Genomic DNA, 21,136 nt, shown 5'->3' on the forward strand with positions numbered 1-21,136 from the left:
CATTAGGGTCTTTTCCAATGAGTCAACTCTTCGCATCAGGTGGCCAAAATATTGGAGTTTCAGCTTCAACATCAGTCCTTCCAATGAATACCTAGTGCTGATCTCCTTTAGGATGGACTGGTTGGATCTCCTTGCAGTCCAAGGAACTCTCAAGAGTCTTCTCCAACACCACAGTTCAAAAGCATCAATTCTGCGGCGCTCAGCTTTCTTCACCGTCCAACTCTCACATCCATACATGACCACTGGAAAAACCATAGCCTTGGCTAGACGGACTTTTGTTGGCAAAGTAATGTCTCTGCTTTTAAATATGCTATCTAGGTTGGCCATAACCTTCCTTCCAAGGAGTAAGTGTCTTTTAATTTCATGACTGCAATCACCATCAGCAGTGATTTTGGAGCCCCAAAAATAAAGTCTGACACTGTTTCCACTGTTTCCCCATCTATTTCCCATGAAGTGATGGGACCAGATGCCATGATCTTAGTTTTCTGAATGTTGAGCTTTAAGCCAACTTTTTCACTCTCCTCTTTCACCTTCATCAAGAGGTTCTTTAGTTCTTCTTCACTTTCTGCCATAAGGGTGGTGTCATCTGCATATCTGAGGTTATTGATATTTCTCCCGGCAATCTTGATTCCAGCTTGTGTTTCTTCCAGCCCAGCGTTTCTCATGATGTACTCTGCATATAAGTTAAATAAACAGGGTGACAATATACAGCCTTGACGTACTCCTTTTCCTATTTGGAACCAGTCTGTTGTTCCATGTCCAGTTCTAACTGTTGCTTCCTGACCTGCATACAGGTTTCTCAAGAGACAGGTCAGGTGGTCTGGTATTCCCATCTCTTTCAGAATTTTCCACAGTTTATTGTGATCCACACAGTCAAAGGCTTTGGCATAGTCAATAAAGCAGAAATAGATGTTTTTCTGGAACTCTCTTGCTTTTTCGATTAGAAAGTCAAAATCTAGAATACTGACAACAGCAAACTGGCAAAGATGTGGAGCAACAGGAACTCTCATTTTTTGCTGTCCTATTTTTCCTGAGAACAAGAAACATGCTTCTCTTTTTCATCTTATTGTAAAGAGGTAGTCCCTGATGGCTCAGATGGTAAAGATTCTGCCTACAATGCAGGAGACCCAGGCTTGATCCCCTGGGTAGGGAAGATCCCCTGGAGATGGGAATGGCTACCCACTCCAGTGTTCTTGCCTGGAGAATTCCATGGAGAGAGGAGCCTGGCAAGCTGCAGTCCACGAGGTTGCAAATAGTTGAACCCCATGATTGTTTGACTGTTTGAGTGACTAACATTTTCACACTAAAACATGGTATAGTGCTTAAACAAAAGAACTTGGAGGCCAAATTACATAGATTTGAATGCCAACTTGAGCACTCCTTAACTGCATTATGTTTGGCAAGTCATTTAACTTTTCTCTCCTTGTGTCCTCATCTGTCAGATGGGGATATTAAAATCTAAAGCAGATAGTTGTTGAGAAGAGTAAGCGTTATAATAAATACCTTAGCTTTATTATTATATCCCTGCAGTTGGCCAGTGTTACCCTCCCCAGAAAGACTTAGAAAGTAATTTTTCTTTCTTGGAAAAGGAAAGGGCTTGTCTTCTGATAAAAAAAAAAATTATACACATGTGATAAGAAGAAGTGTTGTCTTGTAGCCTTGAAATCATATTAGAGGGAAGAATTTTGCCATCTTCTTTTCTAACTCTGAAACTTTGCTCTCTCCTGAAGATTTGAAAACATTAAAGTCCTCATAATCTAGTGTGTTCTTCCCAACCCCAAAATTGTTCACATTTTTTCTTAATGATCTTTGCAGAGAAAAAAATCACATTTAGATTTCATTGAGTGGATAGATATGGTTGTTCTCAGCTGTGACTGATAGAAGTAAGAAAATAGTGGATGATGAAAGGAAACTTTGAAGTCATAAACAAGTGGAGGCATTTTATAAAAAACCATGTACTTGCTGTTTCCAGACTCCAGGACAGTAATTTAGATCTCAGGTGGCTGTGGGCAGATGTGATAAGGAGAAATATGATCCTACAGATAGAACTTAGCAGAAAGGATCAGGACAAGGAATGAGGAGGCTCAGCACCAGTCTAGCTTATGCTCTGCATTAATAAGTGGTCTCAAGCAACTCGTGTCAATTCTCTGAATCAGAGATACATTAAGGCTGGATTAAGAACCTATTTCTTCCTATCTAAAAAATGGGCAGAGATAATTTTTTTTAAACAGAATATACCTTCTCTGTGTGAGAATAAACTACTACTATTATAACAGTTACAATTCTTGTTCTCTAACTTTCAGATTCCTTTTCTATATGTTCACTCATTCTACACATGTCCTACATGCTTTTTGGCCCCATAGCCGTCACACATATAGCAGGAATTTAGTTATCTGTTTAGTTATATCATCTAATTATGTTTAGAACATCTTGAAAGGGAAGATTTACACAGAGCCACTAACTTTTAATCTACTCCAATCTCTTTGCATCATTACCCTCTTCTATATTCCCCTAGTCTCAGTCTTGAGCTTCCCTTGTGGCTCAGCTGGTAAAGAATTTGCCTGCAATGTGGAAGACCTGGGTTCGATCCCTGGGTTGGGAAGATACCCTGGAGAAGGGAAAGGCTACCCACTCTAGTATTCTGTCCTGGAGAATTCCATGAGCTGTATAGTCCATGGGTTCCCAAATAGTCAGACATGACTGAGTGACTTTCACTTTGGGCTTCCCTAGTAGCTCAGACAGTAAAGCATCTGCCTGCAATGCAGGACACCTGGGTTGGATCCCTGGGTCTGGAAGATCCCCTGGAGAAGGAAATGGCAACCCACTCCAGTATTCTTGCCTGGAGAATTCCAAGGACAGAGGAGCCTGGCGGGCTATAGTCCATGGGGTTGGAAAGAGTTCGACACGACTGAGTGACTAACACACAAACACACAGTCTCAGTCTGCTGCCTAGAGACGACTTGGAGACATCTAACCACTGATCTTGCCTATCAAAAAAATATTTGTGTAGCTGGACTGGTTGCTAACTCTGGATGCTTCTAATGTTCTAATATTCTGGGTGCCAGAATTGTGTCAGGCCTGAAAATTCGCACCAGAAGAAGCCTGCTCCCCCAATCCTGTGTAAGATTTCATTGCTTAAGTCCCCAAACAACTCTTCTGCCTGAATCTCACAAATTTTATCTTGAACAGATCCCACTATCCTTCTTTCCACCGTTTTTCATGGAAAACAAAGCTTAAAAACCTGATAGAGAATAGACATTTTATTTCCTCTTAGTTTTGCTTTCTCTTTACCTTTCTACTATACTCTGCCAATTTTTTAAACATAATGTACCCCATGCATATTAAGGAAAACAGACACTTGAGAACAGACTTGCTTTGGGAGAAAAGTATGTTGTTACACTAATTGTAGAAAAGCCAAAAATATTTTGTTATAACATGTATATCATAGATACAAATACACATACACAATTATACTCAAGAAAGGTGATTTTATTATTATTGTTTTCTTTAACTGGCCTAATCTCCCTCACAAGCCCCTTCCTTCAATCCTCACTCCACTTAACCAGTTATCAAGAAAGCTTGAATTTGTTCATTAATGATATTCAAATTATCCCTGGATTAAACAATTTATTTGTTAAAATATTCAATGAATTCAGAATTCCTTTCTATCTCATAGCTTGTTTATTGTTTAATATTGTTTCTTTTTGTTTGATCAATGCTCAACCTTTTGGATTCTTCTGCTTTCTCTATTTTTTAAGATGGCAACTGGATATATGAGAAAGTCAAGCACCATTGTTTCCCCCCCTGGGCAAGATGAAACCACAGGTCTGGTGTTTCCTGAATCATTTATGATATTTGTGTTGCACCTGGTCTAGTCCTGTTCCTAATGAGATGACAAGATACAATTAATTGATTTGGTCTTTAGAGATGTTATACTTGGTTCACCAAACACAACAATTCAATGGTAATCACTTATCAATTTCTTTATTTGTTAAGGATGTTTTCTCTGAATATAGAGTTCTGACTGACAGGTTTTGGCATTTAAAGTTATCTCAGATATTATTTCATTGTCTTTCTTTCATTTATTTTATTCTTCCTTCTTTCTCTCTGTTCTTTCTTTCCTCTCTCTCTCTTTCTTTCTGCCTACACCACCTTGCCCAAAATACCTTTATATTTTTATAAAGATCCCCATATTATCGTTAAAATGCAGGGTAAGGACTGGGAAGTACATTTGGGTTAAAAAAAATCAGAAATAACAGAAGAAAAATTGAAAAGATCAGTTTTTCACTGGAGAAAATAGTTCAAATGGAAATAGTTGGTTTGGCATAGGTAGCGAGAGTAAACTTGAGGTGGCATTTTCATTTTGCACCAATTCCATTCGAGTATATTAATTCCAATTCAACCTTAACTCCAAAATTTGAACTCATTTGCCTCCAATAGACTTATGAATATCATGATTATTGGATGAAGAATGAGGAGGCCAAGAATATTCTGACTGCAGTCTTATTTTATTTTCACTCTCCATACTTCAGAATTTTGACTCTTTAATCTCTTTGCAATAATCATTTTCCAGTGTAGAATTTCTTATGAAAAGTCAATGGACTTAAATTGCATAATGCATCTTTTTTTCTGGCTGTTTTCAAGATTTTATTTTCTTATTTTTGGATCCCAATAAGTTGATTATATTATATCAAGGTATGGTGTTCTATATGTTTATCCAGCTTAAATTTGCTGAGCTTCTCAAATCTATATATTTCTGTCAATGCCAAAATCTGGGAAATTTTTGGTCATTATTTCATCAGGTATTTTTCTGTCCCCTCCTCTCTATATTATTCTGAAAAAGTGAAAGTGTTAGTTGCTCAGTTGTGTCTGACTCTTGGCGACCCCATGTACCATAGCCCTCCAGGCTCCTCTGTCCATGGAATTCTCTAGTCAAGAATACTAGAGTGGGTAGCCATTCCCTTCTCCAGGGAATCTTCCCAACCCAGGAATAGAACTTGAGTGTTCTGCACTGCAGCAGGATTCTTTACCATCTGAGCCACTAGGGAAGTCCATCAATGCAGAAGACCTGGGTTCCATCCTTGGGTCGGGAAGGGAATGGCCTTGGAGAAGGGAATGGCCTGAGTCTGACATAGCTGAATGACTAATACATGTTATTCTGAAGTGCCTCTGAATACATGCATTTTAAATCTTTTTATATTATTTCATGAGCTCTTGAAAATATTTTTCTTTTTTTGAAGTTTTTTCTCTGTTCTTTATACTAAGATATTTGAGTTCATCATCAGATTAACAAACTCAGGAAGGAAATCATTTTCCTTCTTCCTTTCTGAGTTCTTTGGCTGATCTAGTAATTAAATTGACATAAAATAAATTAGTAGGAGAAAAACAGATTTACTTTTGTGTTTATGAAATTCTGATGGATATGAAATCAAAGAAGTGACCAAGGCAGATAGACTTCATACCTTTTAGACAGAGAAACAATTATTTATGGAAGATTTGTGAAGATTTGACAGAACAAAGGGGTTTGGGGCTGCAAACTAATAAAGAAGTAACAAAATTTCTTTATATGGCCTTCTTGGCCTTGAAATCCCTCTCTGGTGATAAGAATGCTTTCTACTTTGCAGGTATAGGGAGGATGCTATCACATGTGAAATTTATTTCCTCCTTTCAAGGGACAAAAAGAGCAGAGTATCCTTGCCAGTTGTTTCTTAAGTAATTCTGATTCAAAATAATCAATATGCCAAAGTGTTAGCCTTTCAGGTGGGCAATGCTGCTGTCCTTCAGTGTCCATGTCATTCATGCAAGTGTCAGACATCAGCAAGAAATCTGGAAAGAATGTACACACAAAATTTGAAGATTGCCTTCTTTGGTTATCCCCTTTCCTGGATTTCCAACAGCAATTTCTGTTGACTGTTGCTGCCTTTTATTTTATTCTTTGGTGTTACACACCAGAACTTTCTGAGTTTTATTTACTTCATACAGTGCAAACTGAGCCTACTCTCACTGTAAAAACTATGAAACTATAAAATTTATCCAGTGTGTAGACCCTCATGCATTATTTGGCTGTTTTTGATAACTCTTTCCTGTTTCAAGTAGGTTTTGTTTTATGTGTGTGTATTTCTTCCAAATTTTACAGTTGTCAACAAGACAGTTGGACATATAAAAGCCACTTATTTATATTGGAAAAATATACTAACTTAATGTTAGTATTTCAACTATTCCTTAGTGTCTTATAATGTCCTCCAATACTGTTGTTTTTCTATTATTTTTCCTGCAGTTCTTCTTTCCATTTAATTAAAATACATATTCTGTATTTAAGATACATAACTGTATTTAATTAAAATACAGTTTAAATAAAATACATACATAAAATACATATTTATCCCAAACTTTGAAAGTTTGGATTCAGAGTCTTTGACTTGAGCTTTTTACGCTGACCTTTTTTTTATTTTATTAACATGATATGTGCTTTTATTTGATTCTCATTTTCAATTTTTTCCCCTAAAATATTTGGATAGTTGCCATGCTCTTGCTTTATTTTTTCATAGTTTGTTTGGGTAATCCAATCTAATATTATTTATTCTAATAGAAGATAATTTCCTTAACTTTAGGAAGTCTTTGTATTATGTCCCAAGCTTTAAATTGAGGACTGGAATAATTTTGTTCACTCTAAACTTTTAAACCTGAGAATGGAAAAAAAAAAAAAATGAGAGGGACATTCCACTAGGGCAATGTGCAGCCTTTGTCATAGAGCCTGGCTCTATATCTCTCCTTTTTTTTGCAGGGGGGGGGTCTCTTCTCAAGTTTGTCTAAATGTTTTTACTGGGATTCATCCAATGAGGTGTAGAGTAAGAAGAATATCATCTAATGGGATGGGACAACCAGATCTTATAGATTATTCCACAACTTTACTGTAAAACACTTAAAAATGGAGAGTCCTAAAAGATTTTGCTACTTCTGATGAGATCACAGGAAATATAAGTGAAACAGTCCTACTCAAGAGAATTTTTCATTATCATTCCACTGGCTGTGTAAACACATCCATTCTACTTAATTTCAGTTTGGGAATTATTCATGAGCAGTCTCAGGATTTTCTTGATTTCTTCAGTTCTTTTTCATGGGGATAGAGGGAGTAGGTATAAGATACATAGTTGTCTAAGCTGCACCTGAATTTTCACTCTATTTCCTAGGCTGACACTTTTAAAAGTGAGTTGTATGAGGTATGATGTTATTTGGTTATGTACAGAAATATAACTTGCCACTGCAGAGTGAGTCTTTTTGGCTTGAGAAATATTTTGGATTGATTGTTTCTAAGAAACAGCACACTTGGGAGGTCTTTCTATTACCTCCCCCTTAACTGCCTAAAATAATTTAGATATAGCGTCTGTTCCAGGAAGAGCACTGTGGGATAGAGGTAGTAGGGGGAACTCAGCAGGGCTTGGAGACCAAAGTGCATTCTGTATCCCACTGTCTCTGCATGGCATAGCAAACATTTGTTTACCAAACATTTGTTGTTCATCTCCATGTAAATTTCCTTTCTCTTCTTTGAAGTCTCAAACCCCTACCTCCTCTCCTCCTCTCAGGTAGCACATAGCCTCAATTGCCAAACTTGTCCTTGGTATTCATAATCTTATGGCGCTCTCATACATATGTAACTAAAATTTTTTTTTTTTTCTGCAGTTAATCTGACTCACGTCAGTCTAACCTAGAAAGTATAGAGGGAAAGTTTTTCCATTCCCACAGTTGCTTTTGACAATTTTTTTCCTGATTTAAATTTTTGTTATTTTGGTTGTCAATTTGATAAGATACTGAAGGTAAGGGAAGAGGAAATTGTGGGTTTTCTATCTGCTTTCTTACCCATAAGCATTTTACCATGGTATATTAACTTGACTTTCTATCTTGAGATTTTTTTCTCTTCTTGAGTAAAATCCTCCAATGTTTTATCTAAGGGATTCTAATATGCATGTTTAATTTTATCTCTGTGTGTGCTCAGTTGCTTAATCGTGTCCAACTCTTTGCCAACCCGTGGACTGTAGCCAGCCAGGCTCCTCTGTCCTTGGAATTTTCCAGGCAAGAATACTGGAGTGAGTTGCCATTTCCTCCTCCAGGAGATCTTCCTGACCCAGGGATCAAACATGTTATTTGCATGAGTATTGTTGATTCACAACTACTATTAAGTGACACCTAATGAAAGATGGCCAATTAAGAACCATAAATAAAACTTTTAAAGGAAGTGTCATTCTCTTTCCACGTATTAATATAAACCTAGACTATGTGCACTAAACCAACTGTGTAGCCATGTTTATCTGGATAGTAGAGGAAGACAATTAGGAAAAAGCAAATTTGACATATATTAAAAAAACAAACGGGATATACTGAAGATACAGATACAAAGAAAGAGAATTCTGAAAAGATTTGGGTCTCTGCATGGGAGCATCCTATAAAACCAGCTGGCCCTGTTAGATTGTCAGTTGGTTCCATGAGTTATAAAATGAGCTCTGCACATTAGCTACTTATATTCAAGTTTCCTTTATTTGCAACCGGAGTGAATACCTTTGACCACTTCTCTGATGATATACCTACAAACTTCCAATGTTATCGCACTATATTATCATTCTGTTTGTCATAGTTTGATAGTGAGTCTATTAAGAATATGTCCTTCTTTTCCAATTTGGATTCCTTTTATTTCTATTTTCTCTCTGATTGCTGTGACTAGGACTTCCAGTACACTGAGTAAAAGTAACAAGAGTGGGTATTCTTATGTTGTTCCTGATCTTAGAAGAAATACATTTGCATTTTCACCATTGAGCATGATGTTAGCTGTGGGTTTGTCATATGTGGCCTTTTTATTATGTTGATGTATATTCCCTCTATGCTCACTTTCTAAAAAGTGTATTTTTTTATCACAAATATGTATTGAATTTTATTGAAAGCATTTTCTATATCTATTGAGATGATCACATGGTTTTTACCCTTCAATTTGTAAATGTGGTGTATCACATTGATTTGTGGATATTGCAAATGATGCTACTGGCAAGGAACTAATTTCCAAAATAACAGTTCATACAACTTGATATCAAAAAACAAACAACCCAACCAAAAAATAGGCAGAACATCTAAATAGACATTTCTCCAAAAGAAGATATATAGATGGCCATCAGGCACATGAAAAGATGCACAATATTGTGAATTATTAGAAAAACGCACATCAAAACTACAATAGAGTATCACCTCACACCATTTTTAATGGTCATTATTAAAAACTCTATAAATAATAAATACTAGAGAACTTGCATAGGAAAGGAAACCCTCCTGCACTGTTGGTGGGGATGTTAATTGATCCAGCCATTATGGAAAAAGAATATGGAGATTCCTTCCTTTAAAAAATTAAAAATAGAGTCTCCGTATGATCCAGCAGTTTGACTCCTGGGCATATATCTGGAAAAAAACATGGTTCAAAAGGATATAAGATGGAATATTTTTCAGTCATAAAAGAATGAAATAATAGATTTGCAGCAACATAGATGGACCTAGAGATTATTAAGTGAAGCAAGTCAGACAAAGGCAAATATCATGATATCACATGTATATGGAAACTAAAAACATGACACAAATCAACTTATTTACAAAACCGAAATAGACTCACACACATAGAAAACAAACATACAGCTACCAAAGCAGAAAGGGGACGGGGGAGAGATAAATTAGGATTGGGGAATTAACATATACATTGTACTATATAAAAAAGAGATAGATAAATAGGACCTATTGTGTAGGCAGGAATATTTATTCAGTATCTTGTAATAACCTACAATGAAAAAAATCTGAAAAATCTGAATCGCCTTGCTGCACACCTGAAACTAATACATTGTTAATTAGCTATACTTCAATAAGAGTGGCTTAAAAATAAAAATCTAAGACAAAATCAAAATGAAACAACAATAAACAATAGGTCTTTGCTTCATTCATCTTAATTTCTCCATAACTTAACACTTTAAATTGAATTTCCAAAATCGTCTCATGCCTTTAAAATTGTTACTGTTTTTCTCAGCTGGTAAACTGTATTCATGCAGTTCAGTTCAAAATGTATTTTTATTATATATGTGCTTAGTCTGCCATATGGGTGGCATCATCTACATATCTGAGGTTATTGATATTTCTCTCAGCAATCTTGATTCCAGTTTGTGCTTCATCCAGCCTGGCATTTTGAATGATGTACTCTGCATGTAAGTTAAATAAGCTGGTTGACAATATATAACCGTGACGTACTCCTTTCCCAATTTGGAACCGGTCCGTTGTTCCATATCTGGTTCTAACTTGCTTCTTGACCTGTGTACAGTTCTCTCAGGAGGAAGGTAATTGATCTGATATGCCTATCACTTTAAGAATTTTCCAGAGTTTGTTGTGACCCACACGTTCAAAGGCTTTAGCATAGTCAATGAAGCAGAAGTAGATGTTTTTCTGGAATTCTTTTGCTTTTTCTATGATCCAAAGGATGTTGGCAATTTGATCTCTGGTTCCTCTGCCTTTTCTAAATCCAGCTTATACATCTGGTGATCTATAATAAGACAGTGAAGTTATCTTGTTAGTTCATCATATGGGTTTTTTCAACTAAGGAAGAATGAAGCAGGAAAAAGAAACTAGCTCTCTGAGATGAAAAGCGGCATGAGAATTAGACATAATTGTATTAAAGGTAAATTTCCTTAAGTTCAGAGTTTCCTCTTAGAAAGTATTATGTCAACAGTGATATTTTCTGTCAAAAGGCCTTATAAGAGCACATTTCAGCACATTGGAAGCTCACCACCCAGCAATAATAGCCACTATTTGGTGAGTGCACAGGGTGTGCCTGTCTTTGGTATTGATCCAAGGACAGACTTGTAGTTGATGAGAGATAACTCTCACTAACTCTATAAGGAAGGCACTATGATTACACTCATCTCTTTGATGATGAAACTGAGTCACAAAAGTGTTAGATAATTTAACTCAGGTTTATATACCCAGAAGAATACAGAGCTGGAATTTGAGTTTAGAAAGTCAAAGACTGTTAGGAAATTCTCTAATTTAGTTAATCTTAGTAATTCTGGCAAATAAATTCATACAATCACCATCCAAAGGGTGAAAAACTTAAATACTTACGAATGATGAGAAAGGGTTTTCATACAGTAAAATATTTAAAACTGGAAAATATTGAGGACATACTCAGATACGAATGGACTTCAGAAAAGATGAATTTTTGAATGAGGCCTGAAAATGAAAGTAAGTCATTAGATATGAGGGGGTCAAGAACACAAAGTACAGTTCCATTCATTTGAACCACTGATCTTCCACTGAAATGTTTTCTCCCCCTCTCTCTACTTTTCAAAATTTGGTTCATTTATCAAGGTCCAACTTGAGAATGTGGATACAAACCCCACAATCAATTTGCTGGTGATGTTAACCAAAGAACATAGGTGTTCCCAGTTACAGAAAGATTTGTGGCTAGGTGTAGAGGAGCAGACACTCTCAACTGATGAACCAACATCACTGCTTCCTGGCAAATAGAGTCCCACTTTTGTCCAGGGATATAAGATACACAGTATTAGCTGAGACAACTTACTTTTCCAGATGCCTTAGTGTTAAGGATGGTCATGTGACAAAGTTATAGCCAATGAGATATAAGAAAGCATCTACTGGTTGTTCTGGACATATTTTTTGCTTTTTTGTTGTGGCAGAGAGAAAAAGACACTTGTACCTGCCATTACTATTTTCCCCTTTTCTTGTCCTCAAGACAGTTGCATACCCAGAAATGCAGCAGCCATATTTTGACAGGCAAGAAAAAGTTCCCAGTATATTAACAATTGCAAAAATAAAACAAAAATCTTGCATTGTTGATGGAACTGTTGAACATTTGAATTAATTCCAGCAATTTTCCAGGCTTATTTGTAAAGGAGACATACTACTTCCTTGGTATAGCTATTTGGGCCTTATTTAATGTTAGTATTAACTGAGGCATTTCCAGCTTTATTTTCAGAGGTCTTAAAATTAGACTGAGGAAAAGTCTGAGGCTGCAGAAAGTTGCACTAAGAATGCTATGAGGGATAGGTGAAGTGTATAATTGTGGGGCACTGAGAATCATAATTTAATGAAAGTGAAAGAGGAGAGTGAAAAAGTTGGCTTAAAGCTCAACATTCAGAAAACTAATATCATGGCATCCGGTCCCATCACTTCATGGAAAATAGATGGGGAAACAGTGGCTGACTTTATTTTTTTGGGCTCCAAAATCACTGCAGATGGTGATTGCAGCCAAGAAATTAAAAGACGCTTACTCCTTGGAAGGAAAGTTATGACCAACCTAGACAGCATATTAAAAAGCAGAGACATTACTTTGTCGACAAAGTCTGTCTAGTCAAAGCTATGGTTTTTCCAGTAATCATGTATGGATGTGAGAGTTGGGACTATAAAGAAAGCTTAGCGCCAAAGAATTGATGATGCTTTTGAACTGTGGTGTTGGAGAAGACTCTTGAGAGTCCCTTAGACTGCAAGGAGATCCAACCAGTCCATCCTAAAGGAGATCAGTCCTGGGTATTCATTGGAAGGACTGATGTTGAAGCTGAAACTCCAATACTTTGGCCACCTGATGTGAAGAACTAACTCATTGGAAAAGACCCTGATGCTGGGAAAGATTGAAGGCAGGAGGAGAAGGGGACGACAGTGTATGAGATGGTTGGATGGCATCACTGACTCAATGGAGATGAGTTTGAGTAAACTCTGGGAGCTGGTGATGGACAGGGAGGCCTGGTGTGCTGCGGTTCATGGGGTCGCAAAGAGTCAGACACGACTGAACTGAACTGAGTATCATACTGTTTCCCCTAACGTCATCTACTTTGTAACAGTTACATGTTAAGTTTCTACTTATGAGTTTATTTAAAGACAAATTTCACATAGTAGAAAAAATTTAAAAGCTTTTATCTAGTTGATTACTAATTTCCCTTTCAGTTTTAGAATATCAATTTCTGAATTCTTTCCTGAGAATTTCCCTAATAACTCAAAGTGATACTTATTTTTGACAAGTCAGGGTACTTATTTTCTATATTATCTTTGACAGCTTACTCTGGCAACTTACAATTTACATTACACTTTACACATAATGCCTAGGAAACTTTCATTTGTATTAGTTTTGTCTGTAGAGATTATTATCTATAAAGTTTGAAATACCTCTAGGAATATGGTAGAAGTCCTGTACATATGCATGCATAGCAGGGGTCCAGTACATGTGCCTTCAGTTGGATTATATGCCATCAGACAATCTCTGATTCTTGTTACCTCTACCTCAGAGATTTCAGGTAACACTATTCATCACATTCAAAGTACAGTGGAAGAAAATTTCAAACATTTGAGGGGTACATTTTCCATCATAAAGACATTATCATAAAGTTAGAAGGGGCTTCTTTTTGAAGAAAAGCACTTCTTTACATTCATCTTCATCTAAGCTTCCCTCTACCATTAGTCCAACCTTGCATTTATTTCTGAAATAAAGGAAGTTGCAGCATGTAGTTGCTAGGATTATTCTGGCATACTAAGACTGTTTTTTTTTTTTTTTTCAGATTGCAGAGTTAGTGTGTCATTTTTCTTCATAGCTTCTGATGTAATTTCTTTTAATGTTGCTGATGATTGGTTTCACAATGAAATCCATTCCAGTGAGTTAGTGGGTTTCCACCTTTACACTATAGCACAGAGTATCTGCAAGAAGCAAATAAGCAAAGAAATTGATACTCTATGTAAATAGCTTTCACACAGCATTTTATTTTTTATTACTGAGTTGATACAAGCACAGCTTTGTGTGGGTCAACCTGTTCATGCTCAGTTGCTCAGTCTCTCAGTCATGTCCAACTCTGCAACCCCATGGACTGTAGCCTGCCAGGCTCCTCTGCCCATGGGATTTCCTAGGCAAGAATACTGGAGTTGGTTGCCATTGCCTTCTCCTGGGGATCTTTCCAACCCAGGGATCGAACCCACATCTCCTGCAGCTCCTTCATTGGCAGGAGGATTCACAGTTGAGATAATCAGTGATACTATTTTTCAAAAGATGCCCAACCAGTAGCAGGAGAGGCTTCTGATTTTAGAATTCAAGCTTTCATTTATTTGTGTATTTGAAGATTGTTTATGGAAAAAAGAAAAACTTTGCATGCCACAGAGAAGATAGAGGTTTACAAGATAGTTCCTGCCCTCCAGAAATGTACAAAGAAAAATAAAATAAAAGTAATCTGTGTTTAGCACAGTTGTGACCCAAGGGGGAGGTTCAAGAAAGATTAGCTAAAATGGTTATTAGGGGCAAGAATAGGTACACTTCCACCCAGCCACTGAAATCCATAGATGCACTCAAGCCTTCTTTCAAAGTACTTGTATGTGTTTGTGAAGTTGCTTCAGTCGTGTCCAACTCTTTGCAACTCTATGGACTGTAGCCCACCAGGCTCCTCTGTCCATCAGATTCTCCAGGCAAGAAGACTGGAGTGGTTGCCATGCTCTCTTCCAGGGGATCTCTTGCCCAGGGACTGAACCTGTGTCTCTTATGTCTCCTGCATTGGTAGGTGGGTTCTTTACCACTAACACCATCTGGGAAGCCCCTTTCAAAATATAAGTGCTCATTATTTCAAAAGCAGCTCTAACAAGTATGTAACTTGTTTCTTATACTTTCAGAAAATTAGAAGAGGCTAATTAAACAGAAAGGGGAGGGTGAACAAGCACACAGAAAAATAAGAAAGGGGAAAAAATGAAAGACTGACAGCAACTGTCAAAAATTATAAGTCTACATACAATAATGACAGACAGATACAAAACCCCATAATATTCAGAAGTTTCTTGGTGTGGAGCACAGCTTAGGAGCTTACACAGTAGAATGTAACAGGCATAGAGAACGGAATAGACAAGAGTCAAGTAGCATTTGAGCAATAGGTTTTCTTCACATGTTTATGTCACTCACTCTTTACAAAGACCCTGCTGAAGTAGCTTGTTCTAGTTAACAAATAAAGAGATAAAGGGTTCAAGTAATCAAGAAGCATATTCAACATAAATCATGTATATGAAGTTCAAGATGTTAAATGTGTAATGTTGATTACATCTTTGAGTTTTAGAGCTGGTTTGGAATGAATTCATTGAGGGGATATATGATTGTAAATCTGTAAATGGAATTTAAGAATTTCCTAATGCTCTAATCTTACTAGAGGTAAATAGTCCTAAAGAACAATTATTGTGGCCATATTTAAAGACATAAATGTGTACTTAAATTAAATGTATTTTTTTAAATAAATTTTTTATTTTTTAATTTTTTATAAATTTATTTATTTTAGTTGGGGGCTAATTACTTTACAATATTGTAATAGTTTTTGCCATACATTGACATGAATCAGCCATGGGTTTACATGTGTTCCCCTTCCTGGACCCCCCTCCCACCTCCCTCCTCATCCCATCCCTCTGGGTCATCCCATTGCCCCGGCCCTGAGCATTTGTCTCATGCATCGAACATGGAATGGTGTTCTGTTTCACATATGATAATATACATGTTTCAATGCTATTCTCCCAGAACGTCCCACCCTCACCTTCTCCCTCAGAGTCCATAAGATTGTTCTATGCATCTGTGTCTCTTATTCTGTCTCGCATGTAGGGTTATTGTTACCATCTTTCAAATTCCATATATATGCATTAGTATACTGTATTGGTGTTTTTCTTTCTGGCTTACTTCACTCTGTATAATGGGCTCCAGTTTCATCCATCTCAGTAGAACCGATTCAAATGTATTTTTTTTTAATGGCTGAGTAATATTCCATTGTGTATATGTACCACAGCTTCCTTATCCATTCGTCCGCTGATGGACATCTAGGTTGCTTCCATGTCCTGGCTATTGTAAACAGTGCTGCGATGAACATTGGGGTACATGCGTCTCTTTCAATTCTGGTTTCCTCGGTGTGTATGCCCAGCAGTGGGATTGCTGGGTCATATGGCAGTTCTATTCCCAGTTTTTTAAGGAATCTCCACACTGTTCTCCATAGTGGCTGTACTAGTTTGCATTCCCACCAACAGTGTAAGAGGGTTCCCTTTTCTCCACACCTTCTCCAGCGTTTATTGCTTGTAGACTTTTGGATAGCAGCCATTCTGACTGGTGTGAAATGATACCTCATTGTGGTTTTGATTTGCATTTCTCTAATAATGAGTGATGTTGAGCATCTTTTCATGTGTTTGTTAGTCATCTGTATGTCTTCTTTGGAGAAATGTCTGTTTAGTTCTTTGGCCCATTTTTTGATTGGGTCGTTTATTTTTCTGGAATTCAGCTGCAGAAGTTGCTTGTATATTTTTGAGATTAATTGTTTGTCTGTTGCTTCGTTTGCTATTATTTTCTCCCATTCTGAAGGCTGTTTTTTCACCTTGCTTATAGTTTCCTTTGTTGTGCAAAAGCTTTTAATTTTAATTAGATCCCATTTGTTTATGTTTGCTTTTATTTCCAATATTCTTGGAGGTGGGTCATGGAGGATCCTGCTGTGATTTATGTCGGAGAGTGTTTTGCCTATGTTTTCCTCTAGGAGTTTTATAGTTTCTGGTCTTACGTTTAGATCTTTAATCCATTTTGAGTTTATTTTTGTGTATGGTGTTAGGAAGTGTTCTAGTTTCATTCTTTTACAAGTGGTTGACCAGTTTTCCCAGCACCACTTGTTAAAGAGATTGTCTTTTCTCCATTATTTATTTTAGTTGGGGGCTAATTACTTTACAATATTGTAGTAGTTTTTGCCATACATTGACATGAATCAGCCATGGGTTTACATGTGTTCCCCATCCTGAACCCCCCTCCCACCTCCCTCCCCATCCCATCCCTCTGGGTCATCCCATTGCCCCAGCCCTGAGCATTTGTCTCATGAATCGAACATGGAATTGTGTTCTGTTTCACATATGATAATATACATGTTTCAATGCTACCATCTCAATAGAACTGATTCAAGTGTATTTTTTTTAACGGCTGAGTAATATTCCATTGTGTATATGTACCACAGCTTCCTTATCCATTTGTCTGCTGATGGACATCTAGGTTGCTTCCATGTCCTGGCTATTGTAAACAGTGCTGCAATGAACACTGGGGTACACGCGTCTCTTTCAATTCTGATTTCCTCGGTGTGTGTGCCCAGCAGTGGGATTGCTGGGTCATATGGCAGTTCTATCTTCAGTTTTTTAAGGAATCTCCACACTGTTCTCCATAGTGGCTGTACTAAATACATAAAGAAACCAAAACCTTTCTTCAAGAATAGTATGTCAAATGTGCTACTGACGATTCAAGAATAGAAAATCCTAATTTCATTCCTAGATCCTTAAGACTCAGCGGAATTCCAAATAACACCTTAATATTCAATAAGCATGATTTAGAAATGGTTGATTTTGTATTCTTTTTTTTTGGTTTGTTGCCACACCCACTTGTTAAGGTAATGAAAAGTGATCGCAGTAGATTCTTTCTCTCTATTCTGCTCATCAACTACTACTTCTACTCTTTTCTCCTCAGACAGATCATTTTAATATTCTTTCTCCATGTCCTATTCATCAGTGTGGTCGTAAACAAACACTTTCTGTTCCAATGACTTTTCTGTATCAGAACTCTTCTATATGATGAAATGAGAGTCAAGAAATCTTCCACATTTCTGATATGCATGGTAAATAATATAACCCTTAGTTATTCTCTTTGTACACATTCCTTTAAAAAAAGTTTACCCAAAATAATCTATCTCAGTGTTTAGCATGATGTAACAAAATGGCTCTTTTTACATAATTTGCTTTTAATGGTCCAATTTTATTAGACATTGAAATTCAAGATTACTGTGTTTTGATCTCCTTTATTTTCATATTTTATCTAATTTATTTCTGAGTATCTTGCAATGATATTTGGACTGCTTGTACTTCATATGTATGTCTTAAAAGCCCCTAGAAAGAGTCAGGGACACCCTATCTTCATGTATTTGTTGTTACAGTATTTTAATATGTATTTACAGCATGTGTTATGGTCATTAAGGTAAGCTGTACTATTTATAAGTTTAATGCCTTGGACAATTTCCTTGGCATTTCCAACTCTCAGGCTTTTCATTTATGGAAAGGGAATAATAATACTTACCTCATGGCTGGTCTTAAGATTACATGGCACAAGTTATTTAAAACAGATACTGAACTCTCAATAAAAGAGTATAGTAAGTACCCTACATGCAAAAGAGCTCCATTCCTAGAGAGCATGTGTAAGTCCAATTTATTCATAAGTTCAACAAAGTTAGCCTAGGCACCCAGCTAACACAATTGGCTATATTGTAATAGGTTTATAATACTTTTCATACAAATAATACATAAAAAACAAAAAATAAAACATTTAAAAATCTTAGAGTACAGTACCCTGAAAAGTACAGTAGTACAGTTCAACAGCTGGTATACAGGAGCTGGCATTGAGTGAACAAGAAGAATTACTGATTGGAAGAGGGACAGGAGGAGGGAGAAGGAGAGCTGAAGGATCATCAGCAATAGGAAATGGAGAGCACGCTCCAATTTTATTCACACCTGACGTTGATGGAATGCAGGCTCACATCTTTGAAAGTTTGCAACTTGAAGGTTCATATTAGGGGACTCACTGAAAACATTAATTTTATAACAATTTTTATTATGTCTTGCCTGGAGAATTCCATGGACAGAGGAGCCTGGCAGGCCACAGTCCATGGGGTTGCAAAGAGTCGGACACAACTGAGCGACTCACACACTGGAACACAACACCTGGGCTTCCCTCATGGCTTAGGAGGTAAAGAATCCATCTGCAATGCTGGAGACCCAGGTTCGATCCCTGGGTCAGAAAGATCCCCTGGAGAAGGGAGTGACTACCCACTCCAATATTCTTGCCTGGAGAATCCCACAGGCTCCAGTCCCTGGAGTCGCAGAGTTGCACATGACTGAGTGACTCACACACACACACACACCACAATACCTAAAATAAAATTCTCGAAGATCTTTTGATGATGACAAAGCCTCAAAAAAGATTAAAAATTCCAATCCTTGTTACTTTCTGTATTAATTAGTAATACAGTTTCAATTCCCCAGAAAACTCCACATTTGTTTTTGAGTTTTGTGTGATCCAGTTGGCTCACCAATAAACAGTGGTGACATAATTCAGTTCATTTTTCCTTGTTTCACACTCCAGTCTCCTGCCTCTTCTGACCTCTCAACCCCGGTTGTTCCATAACACCCTGAAATTTAGGTGACTTCCAAGAAACCCTATGGAAGTACTCTTTCTCATACATCAAGCATAAAAAAGGTGGTAGGTTTATCATCAAAAAACATACACGTGGTTTTCAGCTCTACCATAAGTCAGCTCTGTAACTTTAGATAAGACTGGTAGCCTCTCTGCATCATAGTTTATGTAATGGCAAAATCGGGTAAAAATTCCCAGTTTTCTCGCAAGAAATTTGTAAAGATTGAATGCAGCAAACATTTTTTTGTTTATGAATACACTTGACATCTATGATGATGTCTAAATGTTAGGCATTCTATTATACTTCATGCTCCAGGTTATGCCTTTGTGAATATTTATCGTTTGAAATGACTCACTTCTATGTGCATTTCTTCAGTCTTTGGTTTAATTATTTTTATCTATCACATAGCTAGCTAATGGTGTTATTAGTGTTGATTGGTAGTTAATTACTTAATGATTGATAATGCAACCTAGGTGGAATATTTGGATTTTAATAGAAGGCTTCAAGGTACAACATGTGCCTATCAGGATGGGATCTAGTGAAAATAATAGTTGTTTCTGAGCTCATATTAGAAAATTATGGGAAATATATTTGACACAGGTTGGCCTTTTGTGTCATAACATAGTTTATTGTCAGTTTTCTTTAGGCAGGGGTGACTCCTGACTAAGCATAAAAATTAAACCATTCTTCCTTACATTAAACTTGCATCTCACTCTCTATCAACTGGGAAAAGAGGCAGTTTTGATTTCATTGTTTTATATATATGTTAGATAGATTAAAAGGCACACTACATCATGAAACAGTGAAGGGAGGTTGAATTCAAGTCAGATTTCGATGCGAAATTAAAATAAAAAAAGGTTAGCAGTTTGGTACATGGCGCCTTATAAACACATACACACCTTATGAACGTAATAGAAGTGCGTCTATTAGCCTCCTTAACCACTAGGGGTCAGAATTACACAGGGCACTCAGAACATGGTGCACCTGAGCTGAGTGACCAGAAATCACCATTTGGAAACGGTTTTGAGCGTTGTGGGCAGAGAACACTGAGAGAACACTTGCCGTATGCCTGCCAGGTCTAATTATATGTTAAAGGGTAAGAACATGCAATTGGCACATTGACTTGCTCAGTCTGTGTTTCCAGTCTTAATTTTCTCTATTCCCTCATAAGATACTGCTTGGAGCTTGAAAGAGACTCTCCTCAACTTCAGAGGTCAGATTTCTGACAGCCACCATGGCAGGACACTTAGACATTGATGAACTTAAAATCTTCTGTGAGGAATACAGTTAAGAGAAGAAATGTGTATGGGTAACCTGTGGAAAACCATTATAAATATCAGCTACCTTCCCCAAAGCGAAATAATATAACAGTATAGAAAAAAAAAAAAACCACAGGAAAATGTCAATGCTTTTTTATGCAAATAATAGTAGACAGAACTATACATTTCTATTATTTCTTGGCTCATTAGAAGTTTTTCATGATTGCTCTACAGTGTTAAAGAGGTCCGTATAAATGTTTTTTAATTGTTGCAGATAGATAAGACATGAAGACGTGAGGCATATTTGTCTGCCTGATCCTTAATATCTTTTAGTTTTAGTATTGGAGAGCAGGCCCTTCTTGTTCCTCGAATCCCACTGTGTGCCCTAATACCAGCCCTTCCAGGTTTCCTCTGTCACCTTTCTGCATTGTTTCAGCTCTTAAATAACCAGACACAGAGAGTTATTATAGGATCTGAATTTGTTCCCCTCATATTCCTTTTCCTTTTTAAAGCTTTTTGGTAAAAATCAAAATTTTTGATATTTGCTTTATCTCCTTTTTCTATTAGCAACCAACAATTTCCTTTTTATCTAACTGTACTCAAATCAGATTTTGTGTATACGGTAAACAGATTTTGTGTATA

The 21,136-nt window shown here is 36.9% G+C and overlaps 1 protein-coding gene across 1 annotated transcript in view; it reads left to right on the forward strand.

Annotated features, from left to right (window-relative positions):
• The window catches only part of SETBP1 (SET binding protein 1), an 890,090-nt gene that overhangs the window by 7,662 nt on the left and 861,292 nt on the right, over positions 1 to 21,136 (forward strand). The gene's annotated exons all lie outside the window — the stretch shown is intronic.

This window comes from Giraffa tippelskirchi, chromosome 14 (assembly GCF_054371585.1).
Source record: "Giraffa tippelskirchi isolate mGirTip1 chromosome 14, T2T-mGirTip1v1.2.pri, whole genome shotgun sequence".
Classification (NCBI taxonomy): domain Eukaryota; kingdom Metazoa; phylum Chordata; class Mammalia; order Artiodactyla; family Giraffidae; genus Giraffa; species Giraffa tippelskirchi.